Source organism: Chaetura pelagica, unplaced genomic scaffold (assembly GCF_000747805.2).
Source record: "Chaetura pelagica isolate M959 unplaced genomic scaffold, ChaPel_1.0 scaffold83, whole genome shotgun sequence".
Lineage (NCBI taxonomy): Eukaryota > Metazoa > Chordata > Aves > Apodiformes > Apodidae > Chaetura > Chaetura pelagica.
Genome location: NW_009952893.1, coordinates 7,085,805 through 7,097,995, shown reverse-complemented (window position 1 = coordinate 7,097,995; position 12,191 = coordinate 7,085,805).

Genomic DNA, 12,191 nt, shown 5'->3' with positions numbered 1-12,191 from the left:
CCTGCTGTTTCCCAGTGGAGGGCTCTCAGTGTGCACATCTTCCATTACCATTTCTGTGCTTTGACAAAAGGCATCTCAGAGTTCCACTTATAAAACTTGCACTCTCTTTGGCCAAACATTTGTTAGACCTTCAGAAAGATTTAAATTTCTTCTCCTATTTTTCTTTAACAAAACTGTTACTCCATATTTGATTGATAATTGCTTTCCAAGTTTTTCAGTCCCTTGGCAAGTGTTGATGAAAAAGCACAAAAGAATGGGTCTATTAGTTGATAGCAATTAGTAAACCCCAAACTTGAGTCCTGATCCAAACTGATTCCACTTTAATTTAAATTATTCTTTTAGTCTGTAGATGAGTCTTATTTCTGAAACACAGTTTAGGTGTTTAACAGTTTAGTAATCTTAAACATAGTTTAAGAATTTAGAAACCAATATTTGTGGTTTAGGTGTACTGAATAGCAATAAACTGTCTTGCTTTGTAGACAAAGGTATTTTGTGGTTCCCATGTATTTCCAATGAAGTTATCTCCAATTAGAGTAATGATAATTTAAGAAAATTGGATTTATTGACTTCATTGTTGCAAATCATCTATGCACTTAGAACCTTAAATTTTCAATGGTGAAAATAAAAGAACAGCAGAATGCAGAACAGCTGGACAAACTGATTATCAAATAGAACACAAACACAATATTCACCTAACTCCTCTTGTAAGCAAGACCCTCATTTATGGAAGTATAAATAGGACAAGATACAGTTTTGGACAGCAGTAGATCTGGGCACTGAATTCCTCTCTATGTTCTTTTGGCACTAACAAACACACTGGCATGATTTTTTCTAAACTGCCTAACATCATTCACAAATAAAGAATACCAGAGCTACTGCTCACAAAACACACTTCCCTCCTCACATTCAGCTCAATGCGATTTACTTAAGAAAAAGAAATGTCACACATTAGTGCCAGCGGAAGGCACTAATGTTATTAATGCTATTTAGCATTTACCAACTTACCTGACTTAAAAAAAGCCAAACAACAAAAACAAACAAACAAAAAACAACAAACAGAAGCAAAACTCCACCAACAAAATAAAAGGCTATACAGAGGAAGGGATGAATTTAAATCCCATGTAACTGATACAAATGAAAGTATGAAGTTGTCTCAGTGCCCTGTGCAAGTGCAGGGGAGAAGCGAGTGCAGCAGGCGATGGTATGTGTCTGAAATAACAAACCCTTTCCACTAACACCCTAGCTAATGCACTGGGCTGGGAGGCAAAGCCAGGGGAGAGAAGCTGCAGAAGCTGAAACAAGGATTGCAAATTTTAGAGATACACAAACTGATAGGGTGGGTGGGGGGGAGGACAGGGGGAAAGGAAGACACAATGCCTCAGTTTAATTCCTGTAGTGTCCTATCAAGTCCAGTGGCCCAAACACAAAGGCAGAATTGAACTGGTGTGTTACAAAATACAAACATAAAAAAAAACACAAAACAAACAAATAAAACAAACAAACAAAAAACCCACCAGAAACTATATTAATAGAAGAATCAGTATGAATAGAGCTTAAGGACAAGGAAGTGCAAACATCCTTCTGGCCCAGAGGGAATAATCTACTTTGTCAAGATGAAATTAGCAGGGCTTTTTCTTTACCCTGAATAAGTAAAATTTTCCCTCTAACATGCTAGACAGGCCACTGCCACAGTCCTCCAGGGCTAACTTACTTTATTTCAACATATTGCACAAAGTGAGAAATAAGTAGATCTGGAAAAAAACTTTTTTATCTCAGCTCCTCTAACTTCACTTTATAATACAGTTTAATTCCAGTTTTGACATTGTGTATGACCTAAAACAGGTGAGCAATGAGCTACTTTTCAGTCCAACTTTCCTCCTTTAAAAAAGCTTCACACTTCAGTGGTTCTAAGTCATGGGAAAACTTCATCAAGTTAACATGAAGAGGGAGTCTAACAAGAACATGGTTCCTATCTTGAAGCATTCAGATATTTAAAAATTTAAATTTAATTTTTAAAAATGTATATTTAATACTGTGATTAAATTTGTATTCCCCATAAACTGTTTTTTTTTTGTTTGAACTCTCTGGCTTGTGATCCCGTTTCCTCCCATTTTCTTGATGTCAGCTTCTTCACTGATGGCAGAAGACCCCTCTGAACCGCAGCTGCATTTGTAAATGTTTCATCAAAGGCCCTGAATGTCTGGTAACCAGCAGACCTGGTGGGTGCTATGAATGTGATCTGGGTCTATCTCTGGGAAGAACAGCATGACCATATTTACTGCTGATGCTATTCTGGGGGCTGTATGACGTGCTTCTCCCCTCTGGCTGAGCAACGCTTGCCCGTTTGTCTTTCAACACTCATTCCAAGCATGACAGGATGAAATAAACCAAAATTTATTGGTAGCAAGCTTACTTGCATATTGAAGATTTATATTTTAACAACATCATCATACACATGAACACACACATATATGCTTATTTCAGTAACTTAAATACTTTCTTTCTATGTGGGTTAGACACTTAGGTTACATTTTTAAAATATTAAACCATAAGAAGATAAAGAAAAGTATTACTATATAAAATAATTCAAATTAGTATGGAGGCACAAGCCTATTTGTCCCCATAAATCAAATCTTAAATCAGGTTGGTGGCAACACAGTAGCTCCAGCTCTGCACAGCATCTCCAAATGTGTACAACAGCTGTGTCTCCTGAAAACTGAAATCAGGGGAGAGAAAGACTGCATTTCTGGAAGCAATCATGCAAATAGGATCACCTCTTCCAAATTCAGGCAAGCAGCTTTTAGGTATACAAACTGAAGCTCACTCAGTAGCCAGCAGAATGAGCCAGGCGCTTCCTGTGACTGATGAAACGCAACCTGTACTGTACCTGTACAATCTGTACTACAATTTGTAATACAGAGGAGGGGAAAAAAACACAACAGAATTTCAGATTAAAATGACATGTACACTTTTCATACTTCAAATGTTACCATTTTGCCAATATTAATATATATTTTAAAAAATAATCTGGAAATGTGCCACTGACAACAAACAGCTCAGGGAAGCTCATGGTTTTTTTCTTCTCTTAACCCTACACAAATAAATTTTAAGCAGTAAAACTGGAGAATCACGAAGTTGTATAGTGCCCAATTAATTTACTTTCTGGACACTGAAATATTGGGTAGGAAATCCTGATATGAATTTTCAAAAAATAGCTGACATTTAAAAATATTTCATTGGGCTCAATTTTCCAAATATGTTAAGCAATGAGCTATTAAAACTAAAATCTCGTTAAGAGTGTAATTAGTTAGACAAAAACTGCAGTCTCAAACTTACATGAAACCAAAAGTATATCCCTTTATACATGAAAACTAAATTGCAACTCCCTACTTCTATGTCTAGCATGCCAGATGACAGAGCCACAGTCCTTCAGCTCTGTTACATTTTTTGTCTTCATGGCAGAACCTCATATAAGAAAAAATACCACCTGGTTAAATGTAGGTGAATTAACAAAAAAAATTTCAATGCTGTCATACAAAGCAAGTGACTTTCAAAATGAATTTTAGGTCTCAAATCAGCTGAAATAAACTTTGTATCTAACACACCTAAATACGATGTATGTGAATTACATTGCCAAATTTGAAAATTAATAAACTAAAACATGAACTAAGGTGATCTCTGTCGCAGACTTCATGGAACAGCTGGTTCTTTGTATGAAGGCACAGCTACAAGTGAAAGAATTAATAAATACATGCCTAACTGAATAGAGTTGATATCATTAGATCTATTATCCATTCAGGCAGAATATCACAAAATTGGTTTTCAAACACACTGCATTATTAGGAATACACAGTATAGTTGGGGTCATAAACTTTTACATAAAAGGTTTTTCTTTACTATAACAAACTGCAGTTACTAAAGGATGACTTTGAGAAAGAATATTAAGAAGCCTGTTTAGACTCCACACCTAGCATGAGGTTTCTTCTACTAAAAAATATACGTTACTTTTAAACAAAACTAAGGCTCAAAACCCACCCAATCATACTGTTTGTCTTTAGAAGAATAAGAATGCAAATACTGATTTGTCTGATGTCCATCTCATACTTGCCAGCAGCCCATATATACATAACATATTCACATGTGGAGCTGCAAATATGAATTCATCCGACTACAACAAAGGAGGAGCATAAAAACTGTGCTGCACCTGCAGAATACTGAGAGAGACATCCAAAATTCTGCTTTGGTGATTATTCCTTCCAAAAAGCAGAAACTAATCTTTAGCAGAAATTTCAGTGCAGAAATAGAAAACTACTTTGCAGCAATGCAAAATTACACTAAGTGTATTTGCTAAGAAAGCAAATTTTCAAGATGCAAAAGGGCCTAATAGCATAATCCATATGGTGAACAGGTTTTTTTCATCATACAAAAACATCCTGACATTATGTTACCAGCATTTTTAAAAGCCAACAGAATAGAAGCAAACCAAGAATAAATGAAATGTCATACCAGCTGGGAGTTTTAATTCATTGGTTAGGCTGATTATGATGCAGTTAACCCTTGCTGTATTTTTTTTCCTGTAAAATTAAAACATTAAAATATGCTTATGTGTTTAACTTGCAGGATAGCTGTGGTGAGAACAATTTTTCCCCCGGGACAAATTCCTGGATAAACACAATAAATTTATCAACAGGGTGTATTTATCAACTCAGACATAAAAAGCATCTGTCTGTCTTTTACTGCTTTATCAAAAATCAGTTAGAGTAAGCCGTATTATCCTCACCAAAGTTTAAGCAGATTGAGGGAGTGGCTTTCTATTAAAGGTCCTTGCAGCCTGCTTAGCCCCATGGTAGTGTCCTCTAAAGCTCAATTCCCTTATTGAGGACTTTGTTAACAGGAAAAAATCTCAAAAGAGACTTCACTGTACATCTACATTATATTCATTTTCATAGAGCAAAAAGCTTAGCTTTTACATCTCTTTAGCTTTGTATCTCTTTAGCATTTGCCTTGTTTCCTCCATCATCATACATAAAACAAAGAAACAAAACCCACCAAGGTTTTATATCTGTAATTCATATTGAGAATTACAATGATTGTAGATTAATTTCACAAATTTAATCACTCAGCAGAAAATTATAGATTTTTACATAAAGTTAACCAACTATCCAAGGTATAAGCACCAATACTAGTTCATTGGTGAAATGCAACAGCTGTTTTGTTCTGCTGCAGCACAGCATAACCAGAGTGCATGCTAATAACCATGGCCACCAACATGTCTTTTAAGATTATTTGTAAAAATCATATGTAAATGCTGTTTAACATTCACTTACTACTTTTAAAGAAAATAAGAAGAAAAAAAACCCCAAAAAACCCCAAAGAAATTCACAAAGCAGACCCCATGTTCAGATAGAACTAGGTATGAATGCAGAAAAACATAAGGCCCCATCCCTATGTCTGACAAAAACTGCCAGATAAAATCAAGGTGGACCATAAGGACCTGCAAGGTCCAGGGAGCAGGTGGAGAAATGCAGCCCCTGCGGAAGCTTGTATGGGTGCCTTCTCAGGGTGCACTCACCATTGCAGAGGCGTTCCCAAGTGTGACTCTGCTGCAGGAGGTAGAAATTGCAGAGCTGGGACTGTCTGTCTGGTGGATAAATTCGCTTTACCAAAATCTCTCTGAAGGTCTGTAATCACTGGTAATGAAATTTCCCACTCATGAAGGAGGATTTTCAATGAATAAGTGGCCTAAAGCATGACAAAAGGCCTGGATCTCTGGGAAGATGTCTCTCCATAGAGGTATTAAAAAAACTGGCAGCATGGTGAGCACTGAGTAAAGCTGAAGAACTTTATTTTTTCCTGTGGTATTAAAGCAACGTGTATGAGAATTATTTCACTCATTAGCTAATTTGCATGAAAAATATCAGAAGAATCAAGATTTTAAAGGTATGACCTCCCTATATTTTAAAACAAAGCAATGCCACAAAATACACATCCAGGCAGGAGACACAGATGCTTTGCACATCATTAAGAAAACATGAAACAATCCCAATTCTTACCTGACATGAGAGCTACTACAAATGTTCCAGGAGCAAAAGAACAACAGGAAAAGCTTCAATCATGCCACAGACCTCCTCAGGCACCTGGAAAATCCATAGGACATGACAGCACAGGACTCAAGACCATTGGGTGTTGCTGCTAGTTCTTCAAAGCACAGAAAAGGGTGAAGATGGGAAACCTGCAGAGAAGGTGCTACAGGGCAAGTGCAGTACCATGTTACAGAGAAAACTTTCTTTACCCAGCAGATGAGTGACTATGTCAAATCTGGAATATCCTTTTAACTAGCGGGAGTAAACTGAAAATGCAAGACTGCAGGCAACTTGGGTGAAAGTTTATGGGAAAGTATTATTTGATATTCCTATGAAGAAGAGAATGGAATAAAAAACAAAGGAGTTGAAGAGTAAAGCTGTCAGTTTTTCTGGATGCTTTCAATTGCATTAGGTCAATTGTTAGTATAGATGCTCTGCAAAGAGAGCAAATGGTTCAGCTTTAAGAGCAAAATAAAAATAAACCTTTTTTGCTGGATTATTTTTTAAGCTGGATTGGTTCCCTGATCCAAATCACAGCTCACTGAAGAAACAGTTGTGCTGGCAGTACAGAGGTCTGGGGGCATGAGAATATTGCAAGCTAGTGTTGACCAAGACTGTCTTGTAAAAGACACAAACTTAGATTTTTCTCTACAAGGTTTTATTTTATTATAAACTCCCCAAAGACCAATTTGTTTTCTTAAAGAAATAATGTGAAGGACATAGATTCAAACAACCCCAATGTGAAGGGAAAATTAGTATTATGAGACAAACTTGACTACACTGAGCTCTTCAATGATCCTGAAACACCAGAAGGAAGTATACACAAGTAGAAATTACCAAAAGAAGAATATTAGGGAAGACTGCAAGCATGCAGGGGCAAAATCAGAAAGGCTAAATCACAGAACGAGACCTGGTTGTAAAGTAACAGAAAAGGACACAGTCCTGTAGGAGAAAGGCGAATGGAAGGCCTGTGCCACTGCTCAGCAAGGAGGGAAAGTTTTCAGATGCACCTAGAAAAACTGAAACTTTAAATGCTTTTTTGTTTCTGCTTTCATTAAAAGAGATATTATGTATTTTGACTTCAGCAAAGTTGCTGACATTTGTTAAAGTCTAGGCAAAGCTGTGGTAAGAGCATTCACATAGCTTATAGTTGCTTTGTAATGTTTATTAAGTCCTAAGCCTGAAAGATGTATCAAATCCTAAATCTGTACCAAATCCTTCAACATTCAATATGTGCATTAGTAAGTTCAATCTTCGAAGAGTTAATTTACTGCATGTGCAAATGTGCAAACTGTTAAAAACCAGGGAAGAAGTGCGATATGATGTTAAAATTCAAAATTAACTTGACCCGGGGAAGTAATATTGAGGGGGGAAAAAGAAGTGTGCAAGCGAATAACGCCTGCTGAGTGAAACTCAGCTTCAGTAACATGAAGTGGGAAGAAACTGGTTAAACAATTTTCCGTGGGAAAGGATTGGGACAACACCGGATCACACACACACTGAAGACAAGTCAACACATCATCTTGTTGTTGTGTGTGGGGGAGAAGGAAGCACCACACAGCTGGTTCCTGGCACCAGTGTGAAAGAATCGTCTCATTTGGGAGTCACACGGAATTATGTTACTTCAATATGGCTCAATATTAGCCAAATAATGTGTTTTGGTTTTGAAATCTGACTTTAACAACTATGTAATATAATTGGAGAAAGCCCCCACAAAAGCAACAGTGACAGCCAGAGGTCTAGAAGGAAACAGTAAAGGATACAGCCTGCTTAGCCTGAAGGGCTAAAGCAAGACATGACAAGCCTTCTTCAAACACTTATGAATCTAGTACAAAGAGGAAAACAATAAATCATTTCTACCTTCCCTGAAGAAGCAAGACTTGAACTGCAGCAGGTGCAGGATTCAGATCAACATTTATGAAAAACTTGCTAAGGATAAATCTGATTTTTCTGATGTTGTAGATCATTTCCACCTATATATTTTGGTGGTAACTTAGGGTAATTATTATGATGTTACACTTTTATTCAAATCAAGCATTATAAAATCAAACACATTTGGAGTTGTCTGGGGGTGTTTAAGTGGATTGAGATATTTTTTTTCTGCAGACACACACACACATATATAAAAACCATAACAAAACAACTAAATGCTGACAAGACCCATAAAAACAGTATTTCATATTTTTTTCCATAATGTCATAGATACTCATAACCATAACACTGTTGCATACAATCATTATAAGAACCTAATATATTTATATATTAAAATATATATTAATTCCAATAAACTGTATCTTATTTGCATGGAGAGTTCTGTCACTGTTAAAACCACTTCAGGTACAAAGAAGATCAACATAAATGCTGCATTAAAAAAAAAAAAAAGCAAGCATTTTTATTTAAAAACTAATTCAGTTGCTTAGAACAACTAAGCTGAAAATAGAAGTCTGGGTACACAACATGCTCATCTTGTTTTCAAGTTAGAAAAGGATCTGTATTTTGGTTTTATAAGCTTTATCAGTACTTTTGCAAAGAAAATAATATCTCCGCAAGCACACTGAGTAAGCATAATATCTCTGGAATGAAATATACTATCTTACTGGCTAGGTCCCAGATTCATGTGCAAGGTAGAACTGCCACCGATGCAGCTAGGAAACCAGTTTCATAACACAATGTTTCCCAAATATTCTATCAAACTTTTTGGCAGAAATTTTGTAGAATTAATGTTTCAGTATTCACAGTAACTTATGTGAATCTACAATACAGTAAGAAAAAGTAGTATGTTCCTGCCCTAGGAGTCTGAAAACATAATTTGCGTTAAAGGTACACTAACGTTTATAAACTATGTTTATAAATGTTAATTTAGACTCCAGACATAACAATTTGCATGTAAGTTGTGGCTGTTCACATGCAGTCAGGAAAGACATACTTGCCTTTTAAATTTCTACATCATGGCTTTCATACTACCTTTACTTCTCTGTTTCTGCTTCCCACAGAACAGTCTTGTGTGTGAACTCATCCAATACAAAGTGTGCAGCTCATGGAGCTCATCAGTTAAGCATCCTGCCTCTGTTCTGCAAACCACTTGAGAACATTCTTTGGAGCTTTGCTTTATTTGTGCACAGATATCTTGCAGATGTTTAATTTAAAGCTCATGTGTAGTCCCACTGAAGTAAATGGGATTACTAAAGTACTTAAAGTAATTCCCTGCCGAATCAGGCTTTTAAGGGCAAGCATAAATGTGCCTAATTTTTATTCATGCATCAGATATCCACAGACTAATCATTTAAACTCAGCAGTTTTGTATCTAGCTAATATTAAATCTCTGGAGCTTACTGTCTTCACGTGCTGCATTTACTATCCCTGCACCAAGGACCTTTTTCAATATAACCCAGCAGCATAGTTTTTGCATACATATAGTGTCATCAGGCACTCATGTTTTGCATACAGACAGTGTCATCAGACCTAGTTCCATGATGACTTACACAGCATCAGAGCTTCTCAAAGTAAATTTTCTCTATTTGGCCAATATACAACAAAAATCACACTTTTTTGTACATGACAAAAAAACTGCAGCTGGACCTGGTATTTTCTGAATGTTACATGTATCAAAGTCTCCCAAAAAGAACAGATACAAAAAAGAAGATTAAAAAAAAAAGTGGAAACAATTACATTTATTTTGGACAAATTAGGTAAACTCATTCATCTACCTACAACTGCTTACTTCGTGCATCTATGACATTTTTAAACAATTTTTAACTTGATATAAGGCAGGAGGTTTTCAGGGAAACAGAATCTGTAGATCTAAGGTATTTAACACATACGTGCTACATATTGCATAGGAGCATTACCTACACCCTAGCCAGAAGCAAAGACAAAGTGGCATGAACTGAAGTTGAGGTTCATCAATGCAAAGTCCATCGGCAAAAAAACCCACAAAACTATCTACAACCCCATCAGCAATGAGACACTTGTGACTTATTACATCATCAAGACCTGGCTAAGTAATGCTGGGAATTCTCTGCAAAGCATTTCTATCCTCACATCTATCAAAATTTATCTCCTGCTGAAAATTTTATAGGAGAAGGCTGGCACCAATTAATTAATCTTATCATCAACCATCAACTTCATTTAAATTGATTACTTCATTTAAATGAATACAGCTGGAAATATAAACCATGTGCAAAATTACCATTCATTTTAGCATAATTTGAAGGTCACTAGAAAAAAGCCACTGACACACATCTGATAACAGAAGAAAATTTACATTATTCCTTCCTATAATTTTCACTGTTCACCTCTGGCCCATCCAATATTTTTGGTTCATCTGATCTAATATTAAACCTATAAAATTTAAATCAGAGGTGTAAAGCAAGGGACTAACAGACAGATAGTTCTTTTATTAATACAATGGTCCAATATCTTCTAGTGTACAGATTTAAGTACTTAAGCCAGGCCTAGTGAGTTATAGGTTCAGGCTATGACAGTAGACATCAGATCAACAGCTTTATGGATAAACAATTTATCTCTAAGTAGCAGTACAGTAACATTTATACGTCAACAGTGCAATTACCCAGGCCATTGCAACAGCCAAGCCAGTTACTCAGTAGCACAACTATTCGGGTGAGAATGCCACCGAATCCAGTAATTCACTAATACGGAACCAAACCTAATACCTGGACATGCAAGGACTTGCACAACTGTGACTATCAGCCAGGCTGTCAGGAAGCTGGGCATGGCTGTGTCTCCAGAGGAGTGACTGACCTGCAGAGGGTCTGGGGGAATCCCACACTCCCTCATGTGACCCACCTCTTTCATTACTCAGTCATGAAAGCACTGCCTGGACTTGCTAACCAGCTATCTCATCCCCACTCTGTTCCCCTTCATGCCAGTCCTGTCCCTGGCACGCATAGGTTGCATCAGTATATACACATATTTATAAACTCAGCGGCTCCACTTCAGCCACAACACCTGTGCTACACAAAAATCTGCTCCTAGAGTAACATGCAGGTGTAAACAGGGGGGCCTCAATTACTGGTTTAGTTGTAACACAGTACCAGCTACAGGCATGCTGGCTTCCAACAGGTATTTCCCTATGCCCATATAAACCACTTCACTCTTCTGAAATTCCATTAAAACATGACAGGGCTTTATCTTGTGTCAGAAGAAAGAAAAGATTGATAGAATGACAATAGTAAGCTCAAAGCACACATGCCATCACTGCTATTGTTTCCAATCTTTTTCTTGACCAAGTAATGCAAGATGTGGAGGGTATAAAACCTGATGAGCTCAAGAAATACTCAGAGGATACTGAACTGACCTTTTCAGACTTCTCTGGTCTTGGTAATGGCTTCCTACAAAAGCTCACATTGTGATGAAGGCCATGGTCCCTAATTTCACCAAAGTATATGGTCTTATCTAAAGACACCTGAAAGCCTGCATCAAGTCTGTGCCACACAAATTACATTCTTCTCTGAAACTATGGAACTAAAAAGACAAGATCAAGCTTCCACATCTTCTCATGGATTTTCTTTCATATTTTCTTCCAGTCTTGGTCTGCAACTGCAAAAGAACAAAGCTAAGATATTCAATGACAACAGCTATCAATTCCTTCTTCATGATTTTCTCTATTTCTATACTTCCATGTTTCTCCTGTCATTTGCCCCAACATTTTTATCAGATTATCAAATAACCGGCAAGGGAGTACTTGGCAGGACTTAGAGCTATTCAGTCACCCAGTGGCCATGGGGCTGGAGGCATTATTGAGAGCTTCCTTACCAAGTTCCCAGCAGTGCTGACTTGCTTGGTATCACTCAGGTTCCCTGTGCCCCATGTTTTCCAACCCCTGGCTTGCCCCTTCAGGACCACGGGCTCCTTATGCGGTTTGGAAAGGGGACAAAGTACAACCAAGCTATGTTATGCAGCAACAACTTCTGCTTAAAACTAGATTTAAAGCAGAAAGTAAAAATAAAAATTGGAAGCCGCGGCTACCACTTGGAAACGCTTTCCTGTTGCCTACTTGTTGCGGGAACTGGCAGGTGCAGCAGCGACCGGTCCGGGAGCCCGAGGGAGGAGCAGCGCGGAGGCAGGGCCAGGAGCGCGGAGCCCCCC